The 22,618-nt window shown below is 36.8% G+C and overlaps 1 pseudogene across 1 annotated transcript in view; it reads left to right on the forward strand.

Moving 5' to 3' along the window:
- The window catches only part of LOC149814556 (uncharacterized), an 87,408-nt pseudogene extending 67,607 nt beyond the window's left edge, over positions 1-19,801 (forward strand). Inside the window, exons 16-17 of the transcript XR_016428120.1 lie at positions 10,746-10,973; positions 19,406-19,801. The product of XR_016428120.1 is annotated as an uncharacterized LOC149814556 (transcript). The remainder of the gene's footprint in view (positions 1-10,745; positions 10,974-19,405) is intronic.
- The last annotated feature ends 2,817 nt before the right edge of the window (positions 19,802-22,618 follow it).

Genomic DNA, 22,618 nt, shown 5'->3' on the forward strand with positions numbered 1-22,618 from the left:
TAATAATGGCTTTATTGAACCTCTCAAACCATGCTTGAGGAGATTGTTTCAATCCATAAATTGCCTTTTTAAGTTTGCAGACTACATTACCTTCTTCTTGTAGAAACCCAAGGGGCAAAGATATATATACCTCCTCCTTCAGATCTCCATATAGAAAGGCATTTTTAACATTATGCTGTTGCAGTGGCCATGCTCTATAGGCTATTAGGGAGAGAAGCACCCTAATGGAGTTCAACTTTGCCATAGGTCCAAATGTTTCTTGATAATCAATTTCATAAGTTTGAGTGTATCATTTTGCCGCAAGTCTTGCTTTGTCTCTCAATTAATCCATCTGGTTTGAACTTTATGGTGTACACCCATTTACATCTAACTACCTTTTTTTCATAAGGTAGAATAACAAGCTCACAAGTCTTATTCCTTTCAAGTGCTTCCATCTCTTACATCATTGCATCTCTCCACTGTGGAGTTTTCATTGCCTCTTCTACATTCTTGGGAATGGGTAGCACTGGGACACAAAATGGTATGATACAAAGTTGCACATAGGATTTAGGGTGCAAGATCTCTTTCCCTTTCAAATTGCAAAAGTCAAGATCAATTACTAGTTGTGAAATATCTTGGGTTACACCTTCATGCGTGTCCACTAGAGTCCTTGAATCCGGCTTATCTCTTGGAGTGGACATGGAAGACATAAATATATTCCTTTTTCCCCTTGAGTAGGTTTGGAGACACTCAGGTTTATCTTCACTCCTTTTATTTTCTTCTTGAGGTGGATTTTCAATTGGAACCATAGGTAAGTAGGGTCCAACCTCATATCTAATCTGGGGATCCTCTTCCACTTCACTATGCTTATAATACGGAGCATCCTCAAAGAAAGTGACATCCATAGAGATATATCTTTTCTTAGTGACTGGATTGTAACACTTATAACCATATTGAGAAGGAGGTTACCCAATGAATATACATTTCCTAGCCCTAGGGTCAAGTTTATACTAGTAAGCATTTGCTACATGCACATAACAAGTGCAACCAAATACTCTAGGTGTAACAAGGAAAGTTTGAGCATCTGGATTGAGAACATTGATGGGAGACTTCCCTTCAAGGACTTCAGAGGGCATACAATTGATAAGGTAAGCTGCAGTTATCACGTCAGACCAATAGCTCTTAGGCATATTCATTTCAAATAATAAGGCACAAGTAACTTCTAATAAGTGTGTTTTTTCTTTCAACAACTTCATTTTGCTAAGGGGTGTTAGGACATGAGGTTTGAGATTCAATACCATGATCTCTAGGTAACTCTATAGAGTCTAGGAGATATACTCTCCCATTATCAGAATGAAGGACCTTTACTGATGCATGGTATTGAGTCTCAACCATCTTGTGATACATTTGAAACATGGAACACACTTCATCTTTAGATTTCAACAAGTAAATAATTGTCATTCGAGAAAAGTCATCAACAAAGGTAACAAAGTATTTGTGTCTAAAAATAGACATTACAGGGGCTGGACCCCATAAATCAAAATGGACAAGCTCAAAAGGTGTAGAACTCCTCGAAGGATTAACAAGAAAGAAGGTCTTACGTTGCTTGGCATTCTGATAAGTTTCACACTGGATGACACAACTATTGCTAACTCTGACCAAATCAGGGTACAAAACTTGCAACCTACACAAGGTGAATGCCCTAGTCTTCAGTGTATCAACAAAATAGACTTTTCATTATATGACAATTGGTCACTACTAGACACCAAGGCTTGGGAAGCACTCAAGGTATACAATCCCTTCTTCTCATGTCTATGACCAAAGATCTGCCTCATCTTCATGTCTTGAAATACACAGTAATTTGAAAAGAATATCACACAACAATTTAGATCTTTGGTAAGAAACCAGAGTTACCGAAAGCTTCTTAGGTAGGTGGGAAGCTCGCTTCCCGGAAACTCGCTTCGGAAGCACGATACTCCTCGCTTCCAAAACTTCATGGGAAGCTTGATTCCCCCACGCTTCTTCTATGCTTCTCATACACATGGTCTATGCATACTATATGCTTTTCTCACGTTTCTTTTCATCTTTTTCATGTATTTTCTCTCATGCTTTCACTCACTTTCCATGTACTTTCTTTAAATTGGTAACCATCATTGTTAGATTTTAACAAAAATTTAACTGTTTTATAGAAAAATCATGAAATATGAGAACAATCAATTTTATTTTAGTTTTTATTTGTTTCTTGTTTGATTCCATATTGCTTCATTTTTTATTCATATTTTGCTTTTAAATTGAAACTTTGCTTCCCGCTTCTTGTAAATTTTAAAATGCCTCGCTTCTCGCTTCCCGCTTCCGCTTCCTAGTTTGGCAACCTTGTAAGAAACTCACAGATAATGGCTTGATAGGAAATTTAAGTGTATGAAGTACTGAATACAAAGGTAAGTTAGTCATGTGAACCATTCATTTCCTGAGAACATGTGACGGTGACCCATCAGCCAATTTCAAACTCATATTATGGTTAAATGCTTGATAGCTTGAGAATAAAAATTTCATACCCATCGTGTGTGGAGGATGACACAATCTCCTTATATTGGCTAGATGTCTTCAGTTCCAGCTCTTCTATTCTTTTCCTTAGGAGATCCATCTCCTTATCCCTAGAATCTTCCTTCTTTTCTTGTCCCATATTGTAAGCTTGATTACCTTGTGTTGGCCTTCCCACTAAATCCTAGCATTGTTCCTTGGTGTGCCTTGTCTTCTCACAATGATTGCATTTGAGTTTATCCTTCTCATTTCCAAAAGTAAAACCTCTAACATGTCCACGTGATGATGCTCCCCCTCTTCCTTTTCCCCTCTCACCCCTCCATTTCGAGAGGGATTCTAACTCAGGAGAGCTGGCCTTTCAATGTTTTGTTCATGCGAGGAGATTACATTCTTTCTGTCTTCCTATCTTTCAAGTAAGGTGTATAAGTTAGCTCTTCACGATCCATAATACTTGACTTGATGTAATCATAATCACTATCAAGTCCGTGCAACAAACTAAATACCTTTCTTTCTTCTAACTCTTCTCGCCTCTCTTTCACGCAATGGGGGCACCTAACTTTATCATAGAGGCTCAATTCTTCCCAAAGTGTTTGATGCTCATTGTAATATTCATTCAAAGTGTGATCCCCTTGTTTACAGTTATGAATCCTATCCATGATGTCACATTTCTTCGCCACATCGGTCATTCTTGAGTAGGCATCAAACACGGCATCCCATATTTCTTTAGCGGTATCAAAATTCATGAAGGTCTCACCAATAGAAGGATATCCATAGATTGTAGAAGCCATGCCATTACGAGAAAATCTTCACTCTATTGTCCATAATTAGGGTCATTTCCTTATGGCTTCACAATTCCTCCATTTATGTAGCCTAGTTTCTTCGTTGCACCTATAGCAATCCTTACAGACCGAGACCACATTTCATAATTCCTTCCATCAAACTTAACATTAGTGATTTGGAAACTTGAGTTTTCATTTAGAGAGGACAATTCCCCACTTGGAACCTTCAGCACGCGTGTAGTAGATGATTCAACACTAGAATCATTCATTGGAGGATTATTTGCAGCCATCTTCTCTTTACTAGAGAATTTCTTACCAAGTGCACTTACCTGAGCACAAATACTACACTTTACGGAGTGTCACACACAACAAGCACTCTTCACCACCTTACAAGTGCAGTTACAAGTATCAACCCTAGACAAACTGTTAAAATGTAAAACTGTACATATATGTATATATAATAATATTATATTATTATATATATATATAAATACATTTTTAATTTCTTTCTTTTCTGTATTTTTTTTCCTTTATTTTTATTTTTTGTCTTTATGTCATCTAGTTCAGTTTGAACTAGAATGACTGTTGCTAGTCAAGTCCTGTCCAGACTTGACTAGCAATAGAGCTGTTGGACTGACACTAGAGCTGTTGGACTGACACATTCCAACAGCTCTAAATAGAGCTGTTGGACTGTGCCCAACAGCTCTATTGAGTCCTCTTTCAGCTGTGTATATAAAGGGGTGCAGCCCCTCTTGTATTTCACTCCAATGCTTCTTAAGCAATTGGTTTTTCATATCAATAAAGAATACATTTTTATTTTTATTTTGTTTCCAATTATACCCTTTTTAAGGGTTATGCTTTAGTGTCATTCTTGACACTTGCTCTTGTTAATCAAAGCTCGTGTTTCGAAGATCCCCATTTCATTTCATGGTATCAGAGCCGCGGAAGTACTAAATCTTGAGGAAAAGCTGCCTCGGTTTCCGTGCCCGTTTGCAAAAGTGTTCGCCACTTGAAGAGAAGTGTTTTATCACTTCATTGGAGAAGATTTCACATTTTGTTGTATTGTTTTTTTTTTTCTTTCTTTCTCATTTTCCTTCTTGTTTCTCTTCTATCCCTATTCTTTCTCTCCTTGTAATCGATGGATGACAATGATAAAGTCACCATCATGCCTATGAAACTAAGCGATACGAACTATGTAACATGGGCTTCAATCATGAAGCACCATATATGGGGAAAAGGCTTATGGGGGATTGTGGATGGTTCTGATTCGGAACCTAAGCTATCTCTTACTAAAAAGGAGGGAGATAAAGACGTCCCTCTATCGGAAGAAGAGAAAATCAAGGCTATTGCCTCATACGAGAAGAAATGGAAAGAATGGAGAATATCTCATGCGAAGATAATGTCATGGCTTATCAATAGCGTTGACACTAAAAAATGCTCAAGTCTTGCCAAATTTGATCATGCCGATAAGGCATGGGAATACCTTAAGAATATGTATTCCCTTAAAGATATTGCACACGTGTGCAACCTCCAAGAAAAAGTTCGAATGATGACACAAGGAGACAAAACTATTCGTGAATATTACAATGGGTTGTCCAAACTTTGGGAAGAACTTTCCCTTTTAGAACCAAAGTGGCATTGTGTCGAAGACATCGAGCTTCGTCAGAAACAACTCGATGTTGAACATTTTTACCAGTTTATCACTGGATTAAGGCCGGAATTTGAAACCACTAAATCGGCCCTACTTCACCGGGGAAAAATTCCTTCTATTGTTGAAACTATTGAAGAGTTAACAATGGAAGAAAATCGTCTCCGGAAAGGTTCTTTAAAAATTGAAGATGATTCCGTTTTAGCCGTGTCTAGACCAGGGAATCATGTTCGATCATATAGGCCTCCTCACTTTAACCGACAAAATGGTGACTATGATAAGAAGAAAGTTATTTGTCATCACTGTCATGAACCGGGACACTACAGGCCACAATGTCCCAAACTTAAGGAGCTGAGAGAAAAAAGAGTTGCAATTGCTGGATCGGAGCCTAAAGATCAGGATGCACCAGTTTCCCTGGCCCAACTAATGGAGATCCTTCAGCCTCTCATCAAAGGTGCCTCTTCCTCATCTGAAGCTTCAATCGGCGCAGCAGCCTCATCTTTTTCTGATTTAGGTAAAATTTCTTGGCTTCTTGACTCTGGTGCATCTTTTCATATGACCCCAAATAATCAAAGTCTATCCAAATGTGTTAAAAATAAAACAAGTGTGTCAAAGGTCTTTACTGCTGATGGGACTTCTCTTGAAATAGAAGGAATAGGAGATTTTGAAAAATTTTATAAAACAAAAATTTTTTTTATTCCAGAAATTAGACATGTTCCCAAATTAAATTTAAATCTTTTATCTGTATCTCAAATTTCTGATTATGGGTGTAATATTTCTTTTTCTTCTCATGGTTGTTGGGTACAGGATCGCCAGTCAGGCAAGCTGATTGGGGAAGGCCATAGAGAAGGAGGACTCTATTACATGGATTTTTTGGAAATGCCGAAGAAAGCTTTTTGTTATAATATTCAAAAAATAGAGTTGGAACTGTGGCATAAGAGACTTGGTCACCCACATATAGCCAAAATCCAACATTTTCCAAATCTAGGGAAATTTTGTAACTCTGAATCATTTGATTGTAAAGATTGTATTCTCGGCAAAATGAAAAGATTACCATTTCAGAACAGAACCTTTTTCTCTTCAAGGCCACTTGAATTAATACACTCGGATGTTTGGGGTCCTGCACCAGTAATTTCTAAAGGAGGATTTGTTTACTATGTTATTTTTGTCGATGATTTCTCCCGACATACGTGGATGTACTTTCTCAAACATAAGTCTGAAGTATTTTCATACTTTCAAACTTTTCATAATATGGTTAAAAACAAATTTCAAAATGATATTACTATTTTTCGCACAGATTCAGGGGGAGAGTTTTTATCCACAGATTTTCAAAATTATCTTAAATTGCATGGCATCACACATCAAAGATCTTGTCCTTATACACCTCAATAAAATGGACTGGCAGAACGAAAACATCGCCATATTATAGAAACCACTAGAACTTTATTAATAGCAAATCAAGTCCCTAAAGACTTTTGGGCAGAAGCTGCCTTAACTGCCACCTATCTCATTAATAGGATGCCATCTTCTTCGTTACAAAATATCACTCCCATTGAAAAACTTATGAACATTTCTCCAGACTACTCTAGATTAAGAATATTTGGGTGCAAATGTTTCATATTTACTAACAAAAATGATAAACTTTCCCCTCGTGCGATTCCCTGTGCCTTTTTAGGATATGCTGAAAACCAGAAAGGTTATAGATGTTTTGACTTCAAAAATAATAAACTATATGTGTCTAGAAATGTTTCCTTTCTTGAAAATGAGAGCTTCTTTGATTTTAGAAAATTAAAAGACGTCACTGAGTACTCCTTTTTGCTAGATCTAACATCAACATCTGATGAATATGACCTTGATTGTAACTTTGATGATGATCCAAGAATTATTGATCTTAATGTTGAAAATGAAGAAGTTCATAGAGATACTAGTATTCAATATTCCAGGCGACAAGAGTCTAATACTCCATGTGCACTTGAGAAATATTCTAACATTCCAACTAGACAATCATCCCGAATCTCGAGGCCTCCAGAAAAGTTTGTATCATACGAGTCTTTCTCACCCACATATAGGGCAATTATTGCATTAATTCACTCATATGAAGAACCATCCACATATTTTCAAGCAAAAAAATGATATCAAATGGATAGAAGCCATGAAAGTTGAATTAGATGCACTTGAAAAGGCTTCTACATGGAATATTCAAGATCTTCCTCCAGGGAAGAAAACTATAGGATGTCGATGGGTTTATAAAATTAAAACCAAGAGTGATGGTACTCTTGAAAGATATAAAGCCCGTTTAGTAGCCAAAGGTTATGCCCAAGAATATGGGATTGATTATGAAGAAACCTTTGCTCCGGTGGCTCGTATGACTACTGTCCGAACCTTAATTGCCTTAGCTTCTATCAAAAAATGGTCTATTTTTCAAATGGATGTCAAAAATGCTTTTTTAAATGGAAAGCTAGTTGAAGAAGTATATATGGAACCCCCTCCTGGTCTAAGTATTCCTAAGGGTAAAGTCCTTCGCTTAGAAAAAGCTCTTTATGGACTTAAACAAGCACCAAAAGCTTGGTATGATAGGTTTAGTCGTGTTATGATTGATATTGGTTTTCAATTCTGTTTAACTGACACTGCTTTGTTTATTAAGAATTCTGATGCAGGGATCATTGTGCTTCTTCTCTATGTGGATGATATGATCATCACCGGAAGCGATAAACAGGGAGTTGAAACAATCAAAACACTTCTTAAATCTCATTTTGAAATGACTGATTTGGGCTTGTTGAGATATTTTTTAGGCATTGAAGTTGCTTATTCTCCTAGAGGATATTTATTATCTCAGACTAAATTTGCTTTTGATATTGTTTTCAGGTCTGGTATTACTGATGATAAGAAAGTTGACACTCCAGAAGTTGTTAATGTTAAAATGAAGATTGATGATGGAGAACTTCTTGCAGACCCTACTCCTTACAGACAACTTGTCGGGGCACTTTCCTATCTATCCATTACCAGACCAGATATAGCACATGCTGTTCATACAGCAAGTCAATTTCAACATGCTCCTACTTCTGTTCATATGGGAGCAGTCATGCATATTATCAGATACATCAAGTCCTCTCTTTCACGAGGACTTTTCTTATCTTCCTCCTCTTCTCTTGATTTAATTGCATATACTGATGCTGATTGGGGAGGTGATCCCAATAACAGACACTCAACCACTGGCTTTTGTGTCTTTTTAGGGGAATCATTAATCTCGTGGAGGTGTAAAAAGCAGCAGAAGGTATCTCTCTCATCCACCGAAGCTGAATACAGAGCCATGGCAACCACGACCATGGAAGTAGTTTGGCTCCGACGACTGCTTGCTGACATGGGAGTTGAAGCAACAAAGGCTTCACAAATGTGTTGTGACAACAAAAGTGCGATCTACATTGCCAGTAACAGAACATTCCACGAACGCACCAAACATATCGAAATGGATTGTCACTACGTCAGAGAGGAATATCTACACGGGATAATTGATCTGCCATATGTCACTTCAGAATATCAGTTAGCAGACCTCTTTACAAAGCCTCTCGCTGCTCCCCGATTTCACTTTCTCTTAGACAAACTTTCGCTCATTGTACCGTAAGTTTGAGGGGGAGTGTTAAAATGTAAAACTGTACATATATGTATATATAATAATATTATATTATTATATATATATATATATATAAATACATTTTTAATTTCTTTCTTTTCTGTATTTTTTTTCCTTTATTTTTATTTTTTGTCTTTATGTCATCTAGTTCAGTTTGAACTAGAATGACTGTTGCTAGTCAAGTCCTGTCCAGACTTGACTAGCAATAGAGTTGTTGGACTGACACATTCCAACAGCTCTAAATAGAGCTGTTGGACTGTGCCCAACAGCTCTATTGAGTCCTCTTTCAGCTGTGTATATAAAGGGGTGCAGCCCCTCTTGTATTTCACTCCAATGCTTCTTAAGCAATTGGTTTTTCATATCAATAAAGAATACATTTTTATTTTGTTTCCAGTTATACCCTTTTTAAGGGTTATGCTTTAGTGTCATTCTTGACACTTGCTCTTGTTAATCAAAGCTCGTGTTTCGAAGATCCCCATTTCATTTCAACCAGCAATATGACCCTAGCCTAGATACATATTTTAACATATAAGAATGCACAAAACTCCTCCAAACAAGGGCATAACTCCACATCCTTTGATTTACTCAATTTCTACACCTTCTACCAGCCAATCACAACTCATTCCAACCTTAAATACTGTTTGATATTAAATGTTTGCATCAACCACTTCAAAAAATCCAAAACAGGCCCGGTGTCCGAAAATACCATAAAAATTCCAAAACATTCTGTTAACTTATCCCAAAAATCATGATAATTCCCGTAAAATGCCATTTTGGTGGAAGCTAACTCACCCAAACTCAATAGCCTTCTCTTCAAGTCGTGACCTCTTAAGTGGCGCCCCTGGTGGCCAGTTTGCGCAGAAAAAAAAAAGAACCTGTAGGGCCTTTTAAAAGCTATGATACCATGTTCTTGAAGGCCCTACATCGTGTCAAATCTGCAAAAGAAGAATGAAAGAAAGAGTGGAAATAGAGAGAGGAAAGGAGAAAGAGGAAGAAGAGGAATAGAAGAAGAAAAAGGCGAAGAGGAGAAAGAGGGCTTTGGGTTTGTTCCACCCTCACTTTATTCTCATATTAAGTTTAAAAACTTTTGACAAAAATGCCCTTATACTTATACCTTTTAGACATTTATGCATAGGGGCTAATGGGTCTTAGTCTAACCCGTCAACTAAGACCATATACAAAAATGAACCTCAGTTTACAACAAGTCCGATGCTAAATCTATCCTGCATATCTGTTTATTCATTCATGTGCACAGAAAAATATGAGACCGATTTTGCTGATAAGGTTTTATGAACTCATTACTCATTTGAAGCAACAAAATTTTGGTAATTTTCTGTGATTTTTATTTCCTGATCAGACAAAGTGCACGATCATGTCAAGAAGATTTCACATGCATTAGGGTATTGTGTTCAGATCAGGATTTCCATCACCAAATGTCTAACCAGTGATTTGTACAAAACTGGCAACATTTTGAAAAAAACAATCAGCAAGAATTGGTAACAAGAGTTCATGATCTTTTTTTTTAATACCATCTGTGTCCAGACATAAACATCTTGATTTATTTGTTTAGTTGTATTCCCTAGGCACCTTTGTTATTTTCAATATAGTTGTCTCATCTTTTCTCCAAGCTTGTTCTTTTAGTGCTGATATAGCAAATGTTAGGTTTTCTGCCCCAAGGCTATTGAATGAGTATAAGTAAGTCAATGAACTTTATAGCACTAATGTTAAACTAATGCCTTAGACTATGCTTAAAAATGTCTGCAAGATTTCCCCTTGAATTCATTATTAAGTTAAACTTTCTCCTATACTTCATGAAAGGCATTGAGAAAAACTATAGTAGCCTACTAGTGATAAATACTTGCACAAGTATTGTACATGTAATGCTTGAAAAAGAACATAGACTCAAAGAAATATGAAATGCATCTTCAACACATTATGTTACATTTTTTGTTGCTTCTGAAGCAGTTCTGTCTTATCAGTTGTGTTTCATATTCAGTATTTGATATTTCTATTTATTATGATGCCCAAGTATTTAATATTTCTTCTCTTGATATTTTTTTTCCTGTTGATCATTTTCTTTTTTATGATTATCTGAATTCATTACTTGCAGTTTCTTATCTATTTTAGTGCATGTTTCTTGATCTAACTTTTTCTTTTGACCTTGCAGCTGGTCGGGAAGGCTTTTCTACCAGTGAAAGCAGAGGCAGCTTCTGTTACAGCTGTGTCTGCTGTGCAAGAACAGAAATCTGACATAATTGTAGTTACTGCCAAAGAGGAAACAGAACTAGAAGCTAAATCTTCTGTGACAGAAACAGAGATCAACTCAGTACCGAAGCCAGAAATTACATATGCAACCCTTCCACAAATACCAAGACCTTTATCACCATATCCCTATGTAAGTTTGATTTCCATCATGGTTATCTTCCTTGTGTATCACTTTGTTCTTCTGATATATAACTGTCTTATTACTTTTGCATTTTTATTTTTAATTGTTTTAAAAAGTGATGGCAAATTCCCAATTACTCATTCTACAGTTATCATTGTCAGCATTATAGCCTCATAGTGTCATCTTGTTAAAATAATGTTATAAATTTTATATTTTTATATTTTCTGAGGACATTTATTAGATTTGTGGACCATACTTTACCAAGAGATTACTACTCTATGTGTTCAATTGGAGAAAGTATGAAAGAGGGATAAAAAGATCACAGGAAATGAAGATGGTCTTTTGCTACTAAATCCAAACGTCGAGACTAGTGATCTGGAACAGATGACCTGAGTGGATCCATGAATAATCTGGACCATCTAAGTTATGGTTGAGTCCATTTGAAGAGCATACTAACAGATCTAGTTTAGTCTGTATGAAGAGCACACTGACAGATCTGACTTTAATATGGCATAAATTTTAAACTGCTCACTAGAGTTTGAATTTTGTGCCGTTGGTAAGCTTATCTTGGTGAGGTATGTTTGGCCAATCTCCACTCTATTTGAGGTCATTTAGTGGATCTTTTGGGTTTTGTATTAAGATTTGACTAGGCTATTGTTAAATTATGTATATATATATATACATATACTTATATATATATATACATTCGTATATATATAAGTATATATATACATATATGTATATATACTATTTCTTCTTTAGTGAAATACCCGATAGGGGTATTATTGTAAAACCACCAATGTACTTTTCTATTTTTTCTTTTTTACTTTTTTCCTTTTTTCTTTTACCTTTTTTCTTTTATTTTTTCACTTTTGTAATGACCACAAGGGGCCCCACACTTGTAGTCGTTGGGGCTCCAACGGTCAGATTTCTGACCGTTGGGGCTCCCAACGACTACAAGGGAGCCCCCTTGTGGTTCCTTTTTAGAGCCTCCCTCCTCTATAAATAGAGGAGGTATTCTCCCCTTGTAAGCATGGGTTTTTACACCCTTCTCTTCCTTTCTTCAATAAATCCAACTTATGACTTTAAGTCATTTTCTATATTTGAGAGTTTTGTGTGTGCACATTTGGTGTTTGTGTTCTTGGCTCTAGTAGTCACTCTTAAAGAGTGACTTTTTGCCCTATTGGTGCTTCCGCCTCTTTTTATTACATGGTATCAAAGCTCGGTTGGTGATTGGGCTTTTCCTTTGTCATCTTGGAACGCGTGCCTCTCAAAGTTTTGAAGAAAGGAAGTATATTTGGTGCCGATGAAACGTGACTCTAAAGTGGATCTTTCTTTCAAGCTAAATGGGTCCAACTATCTCATGTGGGCCTCCGCTATGGAAAATCATCTAAGAGGTAAGAAACTTTGGGGCTTTGTTATGGGAACTACTCCCAAACCCTCTCTTGTTCTTACCAAAATTGAAAATGAAGTTGAAAAAGCTTTAGATGGCGATGAGCGCATCAAAGCCATTAATGAACATCAATCCAAAATTGAGGATTGGGAAAGTAACCATGCCAAAATTTTGGCATGGTTTATGAACAATGTAGACCTTAAAAATTGTGCTAATATTGCCAAATTTAGAAGGGCCAATGAGGCTTGGTTTTTCCTTAAGGGTATGTATACCCAAAAGGATCTTGCTCGGCAATTTTTTTGTCAAGAAAAAATTCGTTCCACTAAACAAATGGATATGAGTGTCCGGGACTATTTTAGCTCTCTAACCCCTCTTTGGGATGAGCTTGCCCTTCTTGAGCCTAAATGGGTTGCTCCACAAGATATTAAACTAAGAAGGGAACAAATTGAAAAGGAGCACTTTTTTCAATTCCTTCATGGCCTTCACCCGGAATTTGAACAAGTGAGGGCATCTCTTCTCCATAGAAGCAAAGCCCTACCTATTGAAGATGCCCTTGCCGAGATTTGTCAAGAAGAAACTCGACTTGGCTTGAGCATTAGAAGTGATGAAGTTTTGGCCGTTAATAGGCCCGGATCAAATGTTAAAGCATATAGACCTCCCCACTTTAACAAGATTAGCAATGGGCCTAGAAAGGGAATTATATGCCACTATTGTAATGAACCGGGGCACATTAGACTGGTTTGTCCAAAGCTTAAAGGAAAGGTTGCCGCGGTTGGAGAAAGTTCTCCAAAGAAGGAAGAAAGTACCAAAGAAGGAGATATCAAAGAAACTCTTAATCATATCTCCGAAGTTCTCCAACACCTTCTCAAGTCTTCTCCTTCAACATCCGGAGCCGCCATCGCCTACTCTTCATCACCTCCAGGTATGTGGATACTAGAATCTGGTGCTTCTTTTCATATGACATCTCATAAAAACTCTCTTTCAAATGTTTTTTCCGAACCCATGTCCTCCTATGTTTCAACGGCCGATGGAACGTCATTGAAAATTGAAAGTATTGGAACACTTGACTTCAAAAATTTTCAAAACTTTTTCGTTCCTAAAGTAAGAGTCGTTCCAAAAATTAATTTAAATCTTTTTTCCGTTTCCCAAATCACCGACCATGGATGCCAAGTCTCTTTCTCACCTAAAGATTGCACCGTGCAGGATCTCCAGTCAGGGAAGCTGATTGGGCAAGGCCATAGAAGGGGTGATCTCTATTTTATGGACTTTTTGACGCTTCCATCTAAGTCATCTTGCAATCTTGTTAAAGACAAAAGTATTGGAATTTGGCATGAGAGACTTGGTCATCCAAATTTTGTAAAAATGTCTCTTTTCCCTTTTTTGAACAATACTTGTAAAGACAATCACATGACTTGTAAAGATTGCATTTTTGAGAAATCTAAAGCTACTCCGTTTCCTCAAAGAAGTTACTTTACCACTCGGTCATTTGAACTTGTTCATTCCGATGTATGGGGACCCTCCTCAATTTTGTCTAAAGGAGGTTTTTCGTATTATGTGGTCTTTATTGATGACTTCACTAGATTTACGTGGATATACTTCCTAAATCGCAAATCCGAAGCCTTCTCCTTCTTTAAAGAATTTCATGCAATGGTTAAAAATCAATTTTTGGGAAATCTATCTATTCTTAGGTCCGATTCGGGAGGTGAATATATGTCTAATGATTTTCAAAGTTACTTAAAAGAAAATGGAATTTGTCATCAACGTTCGTGTCCCAACACTCCGCAACAAAATGGTCTTGCGGAAAGAAAGCATAGGCATATAATAGAAACTACAAGAACATTATTGATTTCAAAAAATATCCCAAAATTCTTTTGGGCCGAAGCGGTTCTAACCTCAACATATCTCATCAATAGAATCCCTTCATCCTCTTTGAAAAATCTTTCTCCATTTGAAAAACTCTACAATATGTCTCCCGATTATAAAAGATTAAGAATTTTTCGATGTAAATGCTTTGTTTTAACTCGCAAAAATGATAAACTTTCTCCTAGGGCTATTGAATGTATTTTCTTGGGATATGGCGAAAAACAAAAAAGATATCGATGCTTTGACATACTTAAGAATAAACTTTATATCTCAAAAGATGTCACATTCCTCGAAGAAGAAAATGGTTTTTCGCATCAACCAAATGAAAATATTGACTATTCTTTTTTATTTGACTTGTTACCTCAAGAAAACATCATAGATGATCATGTTGATCCTAGTGAACCTCTTAATGAAGATCTTGTTGAACATCCAAATAATGATCAAAACTTAGAAGAAAATGCTTCAAGACAAATACAAGTCTACTCTAGAAGGAATGAAAGAAATCCTCCTTGTGCCCTTGAAAGATTTTCTCAAAATGAGTCGATAGAAGAAACCTCTCAAAGAAGATCAAATCGCATTCCCAAGATACCAAATAGATTTGTTTCTTATGACTCTTTTTCTCCTAATTATCAAGCATGTTTACTTGCTCTTCACTCCTTTCATGAACCATCTCATTACAATGATGCTAAACAATATGCTCATTGGAATGAAACTATGGAGCTTGAACTTAATGCCCTTAAAAAGGCGCAAACTTGGGAAATCATTGATCCTCCCAATGGCAAGAAACCCATTGGATGTAGATGGGTGTTTAAAGTAAAAACTAAGAGTGATGGTTCATTAGAAAGATATAAGGCTAGGTTAGTAGCCAAAGGATATGCCCAAGAGTTTGGGGTAGACTATGATGAAACGTTTGCCCCAGTTGCTCGAATGACTAGTGTTCGAGCCCTTATTGCTATAGCTTCTGTTAAAAAATGGACAATCTTTCAACTTGATGTTAAAAATGCCTTCTTGAATGGTAATTTAAATGAAGAAGTTTATATGGAACCACCTCCAGGTATGAATTTAAATGGAAAAGTTTTAAAATTAAAAAAGGCTTTATATGGACTTAAGCAAGCTCCTAAAGCTTGGTATGACAGGTTTAGTACTGTATTAATCAATTTAGGTTTTTCTTCTTGCTATACTGACACTGCTCTTTTTGTTAAAAGGACAGGTGACTCCATGATTATGCTTCTGCTGTATGTTGATGATATGATCATCACTGGGAATGACAAAAAGGGAGTAAATGATGTTAAGTCTATGCTAAAAGATACTTTTGATATGTCTGACCTTGGTTATTTGAGATATTTTTTATGAATTGAAGTGGCTTATTCCGCACGAGGATACATCTTATCTCAAATGAAGTTAGCTGCAGAAATTTGTACCAAATCTGGAATATCTGATGAAAAGAAAGTTGAGACTTCCGAAGTTATCAATGCGAAACTAAGACTTGAAGATGGTGTTCTTCTTGAAGATCCAACTCCCTACCGTCAATTAATTGGATCCCTCACCTATCTATCCATCACCCGTCCTGACATAGCTCATGCGGTTCATGCAGCAAGCCAGTTTCAGCACGCACCTACCACGGTTCATATGGCGGCCGTAATGAGAATTGTGCGATATATCAAAAATACCATCTCCAAGGGACTCTTCTTATCCTCTTCCTCATCTTTTGAATTGACTGTTTTTACTGATGCTGATTGGGGAGGAAATCCTAATGATCGAATCTCAATTACGGGTTTTTGTATTTTTTTAGGTGAATCACTCATCTCGTGGAGATGCAAGAAGCAACAGAAGGTCTCCTTATCATCTACTGAAGCTGAATATCAGGCTATGGCGATGACAACTATGGAAATTGTATGGCTCAGAAGTCTTCTTGGTGACATGGGCGTTCCCATTTCCACTCCCACCAAGCTCTGTTGTGATAACAAGAGTGCGATATACATTGCCAGCAATCACACCTTTCATGAGCGGACCAAGCATATCGAAATGGATTGTCATTATGTTCGAGACGAATATCTCAAAGGGACCATCACATTGCCATATGTCACTTCAGAGTATCAACTGGTTGACTTCTTCACCAAGGCGCTTCCAACTCCACGATTTATGTTCCTCCTTAGCAAACTTTCGGTCTTCTCCCCGTAAAGTTTGAGGGGGCGTGTTAAAATATGTATATATATATACATATACTTATATATATATATACATTCGTATATATATAAGTATATATATACATATATGTATATATACTATTTCTTTTTTAGTGAAATACCCGATAGGGGTGTTATTGTAAAACCACCAATGTACTTTTCTATTTTTTCTTTTTTACTTTTTTCCTTTTTTCTTTTACCTTTTTTTCTTTTATTTTTTCACTTTTGTAATGACCACAAGGGGCCCCACACTTGTAGTCGTTGGGGCTCCAACAGTCAGATTTCTGACCGTTGGGGCTCCCAACGACTACAAGGGCGCCCCCTTGTGGTTCCTTTTTAGAGCCTCCCTCCTCTATAAATAGAGGAGGTATTCTCCCCTTATAAGCATGGGTTTTTACACCCTTCTCTTCCTTTCTTCAATAAATCCAACTTATGACTTTAAGTCATTTTCTATATTTGAGAGTTTTGTGTGTGCACATTTGGTGTTTGTGTTCTTGGCTCTAGTAGTCACTCTTAAAGAGTGACTTTTTGCCCTATTGGTGCTTCCGCCTCTTTTCATTACAGCTATATCTCTATCAAAGTAGAGCATAAAATTGATCCGAAAAGCAAAGTTCATGTAACTGAGTTGTTTATGCAAATATTTACTTAATTACATCGTAAGACAAGCACTTACCTGATTTTGTAAGTACTCCCATTTTTCACTCATAGAATGGTCGTTCTCTAATTAAGGAACTTTCATCTTAATTCGGAAAGAGAACATCACACTTAGACTAGTAGAGTTTTTCTATATATAATGAACAAATTTTGAGGCTTAATAAAATTGAAATATGTCAACTGACTTTGTCTTCTCCAATATTATTGACCTATTTTCTCGATTGTTATTTAATTATTCTTGAGGTACAGTGGTGGTGGACTGGAGAAGGAAATTTCTCTGCTCTTAATTTGGATCAACAAAGAAACATAAATGTATGCTTGACGAGGATGCCATAGGATGGATAGATGATTATATTGACTTCTACTAATGATGTCTTTGCTGTTTATTAAATCCTGACATGTTGGCTTGGATTGGGATCTCTTGTCAATTTGTGCTCTGCATCCCAGCGTATGGTTGTCTATATGGAAGTTGTACACACACACATCAAATTATACACGTTTTATGAGAAGAAACTAGATACTTTTAGATGACTGCATTGATGTTAGAATAAATTTAGGTAAATGTAACACCCCGATCTGGGACCTCGGGAGTCCGAGTTGTAAGGAAATAGAGCTTCAAACGGAACTTCAAAAGCAAACTCACAAAAGATCTCTTCAATGAACACAAGGGTTCATTCAATACACTCACAAAAAATACTAAAAAAAAAGTACACACATCAAGAGAGAAAAAATGAAAATATCTCATTCAAGTGGGGAAAACCCACATCCAAAGTGAATACAAAAGCATGGGGTATTGCCCCATATTTATACAAGTAATAAGGAGGCTAGAGAGAGTCGTTGGACTCTCCAACGGCTCTAATAAAGCCGTTGGAGGGTCCAACGACTCTCTCTTGGACTTTGTTTTTTGACTTAGTCAAAAAGCAAAAGTCTAAGGTTGTCTAGTTAGCTTTTGCTTTTTGACTTGGTCAAAAAGCATAAGCTCAAATCAGTCCAAAAAGAAAAAAGTAAAAAACTAAACTACCTATTAACTGGATATCCTATTGTAACTAAACTAAAAAATAAAAGATTACATATGATGGAATATTTACATATGAGATTGTTTATGAGATTGTCTATAAGATTACAACTTTTAACACGAGTTCGGTTGGTATTACTTCCCAAAGAGAAATGTACATAGTTCACACAGAGAAAACATGACTAAATTTTTTTTCTTTATTCTTGTTTCAATAACTCACTTTCTTTACAATGTTAATCATTCATAACAAAAGCAAATAACAGTTAAATGAGTGTTCAATGACATGAAAGATAAATACTACCAATGCTCTGCCGAAGAAGAAGTCGATCAAGTCTTGCATATAGAGATTGATTGTCACTGTGTTAGAGAAGAGTACTTAAGAAGAACAATTGAGTTACTATATGTGACTTTCAAATGTTTGCTGGTAGATTTTTTTACTAAGGCTTTACCTTCATCTCGTTGCATTTCTTTTCTTGGCAAACTTTCGGTTATCACACATTAAGTTTGAGTGTTAAATTGTATAGTCATTATATATATATTCTTAAGATTCCTATGATTTTTTTTTGTAATAGGTTATGCCCATTAGGGGCATTTTTTGTCTTTTTCTTTTATTGTAATAGGTTATGCCCATTAGGGGCATTTTTGTACATTTTTATTTTTTTTTATTTTTGTTTTTCTTTTCTTTCTAGCCGTTGGGACTCCCAACGGCTAGTTAGAGTAGCCCTCTTGTTCCCTTTGCTCTCTCTATATATGAGATTTCTCCCATATTTTTTTGTGAGCTTTTCTTAAGCAATTAACAGTGAATAAAATATTACTTTTTATATTATTTGTGCTCTCGTGTGCTATTGTGAATCATTGTGAGTGTGCCTTAGTGGTTGGTGTTTGCCCATTTGTGGCTAGTGATTTGTCTTTGTGGGTTTGTGCTTAAGCACTTTCTTGTATGCTCTTAGTGGTATTGTGAGTGTTCTTTTGGTTATGATTTCATTACTGGGAGGGGTCCTTTTTACCACCATGACTGGGGAATCATACTATCAGCTTTCTTGACATCTATTAAAAAAAGGCTTTCAGTGAGAAATTATTGGAATGACGTCAGCTTATTGGCTTATAGCTGGAATTAGGTAGCAGTTTAATGACATAGATGATGGGAAAATTAGAGGCTCTCATTAGTATGAAGTGCATGTGTTTAATCATTTCTTATATTGCTTGTCAGAAGATGCCCTTCTAAAGCTTGTTATGTAATGACTTTTTCTCTTTTCTCAATTTGTCATAACTGAAGTTTGTATATCTTCATTATGTCATGCTTGCTATATGTTTATTTCTTCTTTTACAGTATCCAGATTTTAAACCTCCAACATCGCCTTCGCCCTCGAAGCCCTGAATGCTGGTCTCATGCATTAGTCAGGCAACTTGCTTTTAGCATTCTGTCTTTAAGTGTAAAAGACTCTTGGCAAGAGAGAAGCAGATCATTCTGTTGGTAGCTTACCAAGTTTGGGGATTACAGAGAAATCTCATGTTCAGATTGATAATTTCCCTATTCTGGTCTGCGATCATCCATGTCAGTTTAACCAATTTGTGTCTGTAATTTCTTGTAATTTGTAAATTTTCAGTCATTTTAAATACTTCATATTGCTTTGAGTCACTTGGTTAATATGGTCTTGTTTCATTGTGGTGATAAAACGTTTGCACGATTATCTTTTCCAGTTAATAAAATCCAAGTTGACAAGCATAATCATCTCTACCATAGCATCACATGCGTGCAGTAGGATGAAAATGTTGGACCTATCCAGATTATGCCATTTCCCCATACGTGCATGCACACACACACACACACACACACACGTACTGCCTGCATGCCAGATCTAGTTCCAAGCTGAATCCAACTGCTATTTATGTTATATGGATCCCCTTTTACGAAATAATTGGCATGCCAAGGACTGAACTTTGACAATTGTGATCCAAACTGGGCACCCATAGTAGTTTAAGGGCTACTTTGAACTATTCCCCCAATATCAAAACTGGGTATACTCCTGCCCACCTCAAGGGTTTTACAAACCAATGGTCTTTGCCAATGTACCATAGGCGTTGGATGATTTTCCCTTAGGCTGTCAAATGTACACATTTTTACTGTTAAAAATAATAAATAGAAACATTGTTTATAAATATTTATGAGCAATAGACAAGTACATACCGTCATTATCTGGATGACAAACTATTGGTAACAATATTTATACATTTGGATGTGCCGACATTGCGTCTAGGCTGGATCTAATGGGATTAAATGATTTTAATGAATCCAGAGGTGAAACCTGAATCGGCTATTTTTTAATAAATGTAAAAAAATGCTTAAAACTATTTTTAATGGTTTTACCACGTTTATTGATACAAAATATTTTTTAATTATTTTTTTAATGGATTCAGAATGATTCACTTGCGAATCGATATCTGCCTATTCACCTGAATCGTTGGGCAAATGATTCAGGGCCGATACCATACTGCCAACATTGGGTGAAACAATGAGTCTAATAATATAGGTGTGAACCACAGGGATATGTGTGTTAAAAAATAAGTAGATCTAAACAGGAAAAAGTTCAGTTGCAATCACATTACACATTTCAAATGTGCTGCTGCACTTGAGCACCCACCATCTGCTGTTGGGCCCCACAGATGACAGGCTATGGGAAAGATGGAGGGTGCTCAGGTGTAGCAGCACATAAAATATGTGCAATGTGATTGCCCCTTGATCCAGTTTCATCTAAAGCCTAATCCATATTAAACCTAAGAGTTGGATTTGGTTAAACCCACCAGTCATAATGGTTTGAACTTTGAAGTTGAACCTAAATAGTACATTAACCGATTAGTTTTACTTTTGGAACTTTTGCTAAACAAATTGATTTAAGTATGCGATAGTAGTCCAACATAAACCAAAAAATAAAAATAAATTAAGTGACCAGCTTTTTATCAATTTGCTTATTGCTTCTTAACATTGCACAAAAGGCAAAAACTATGGTGTTTTCTTTGGGTCCAGCACATATCACTGCTGCAGTAAAAAAAAAAAAGGATTTCTTAACGAAGTGTGAGCTTAAGGGCATGTTTGAATATTCTCCTCGAAAACAAGGGTAAAAAAGTCGTGTGGGAAAGCTTTTAACGTGTTTGATGAGGAGAAAAATTGGCGCCATCAAACACGCCCTAGGATCAAGAACTCACGACGTGACTTGTAAAATTAACAAGGTTTTCCAAAAAAATTATTGTCCACATTTTTTTACTTCAGTACGCCACGATGTGACCTCTGCTCTGCTACCTTTAATTCCATGCATGTTACCATGTGAAGAACTCAACATATGGCCACTAAAGCACCTCTTTACCTGCACAAATGGCAGCGGCGTAAGCGCTGTCTTGATTCTGAGGCGTCATCCTACCGTGAAATCTGCCCTTTGATTCCTCGTCTCACTTCTCTACAGTACAAGAGTGCATGGTTTGTTTTGGTGACTGATTCTTCCTATGTAGGTCGACAGTAGCATTGATCACAACCGATTATCTTTCTACTAGAACAGCAGTTCGTTTGATCACTTGGGTCTTGATTGTACGTACGAGATGACTCCAAAGTTGGCGTCGTTCAGAAGCTGGAAACATTACCGCGAAATGGCACAAGATTCCCGTTGGTTGGCGCACCAAGCGTTCGACGAAATGTCTCAGAAGATTAGCGAGCCTCCGTTACTTGTTAAAAGCATCGCTGAGCGCCGTGATGTTGATTAAACGTCGGAGGGAGACGTAGTTCTCATGAACGTCTTGATAACTAAGCATTCACAGAGTGGAGAGTTGGATAAGGCTCGCAGGCTGTTTGATAGTATGCTGAGTAGAAATGTGGTGTCTTGGAACACCATGATTGCTGGGTATTCAAAGTGGGGACTTAGAACTGAAGCCTTGAAATTGGTTGTTGAGATGCATCGGGTTGGTGCGAGTCTCAATTCGATAAGTTTTCGATCTGTTTTAAATATCTGTGCTGGTTTGAAGAATTTATGCTTTGGGAAGATGATACATTGTGTTGTGTTGAGAACTGGCTATGTCAATTGTGAGTACTGAGGGTGCTCTTTATTGGATTTTTATGCCCAGTGCGGAATGGTGGACGATGCACGGCAGGTTTTTGATGAGCAGAGTCAGAGGAGTGTTGGATTTGGGTCCCCTCCATGTGGAGGACCTCATCCAAGGAAGGTGAAGAGATGCACTTCACCTTGCATTTTTTTTTTAGGCTTGAAAATGAGCAAAATAACAAGAAGTGAGGGACTAAAATTGAAAAGGTGAAAAAGAAAGAAAAAGGAGAAAAGAGGGCACTATGGATGGTATGCTTGGTGGAGTCCTTTTGAGTTTTGCTCTTTGAAGAAAAGAGAGAAAGAAAGAGATTGAAGAGGGTTTCTTCCTCTTGTTTTGTGTAGGACTTCCACAAGATTGTGAGAAAGAGAGTGGGAGAGAAGAAAGAAAGAAGAAAAGCTTTGATTGTTGGTGTTCTTCATCTTCTTTCTTATTCCCTTCTTGTTTTGTAAAGATT

Source organism: Nuphar pumila, chromosome 15, assembly GCF_984573655.1.
Source record: "Nuphar pumila chromosome 15, dmNupPumi1.hap1.1, whole genome shotgun sequence".
In the NCBI taxonomy this organism is placed as follows: domain Eukaryota; kingdom Viridiplantae; phylum Streptophyta; class Magnoliopsida; order Nymphaeales; family Nymphaeaceae; genus Nuphar; species Nuphar pumila.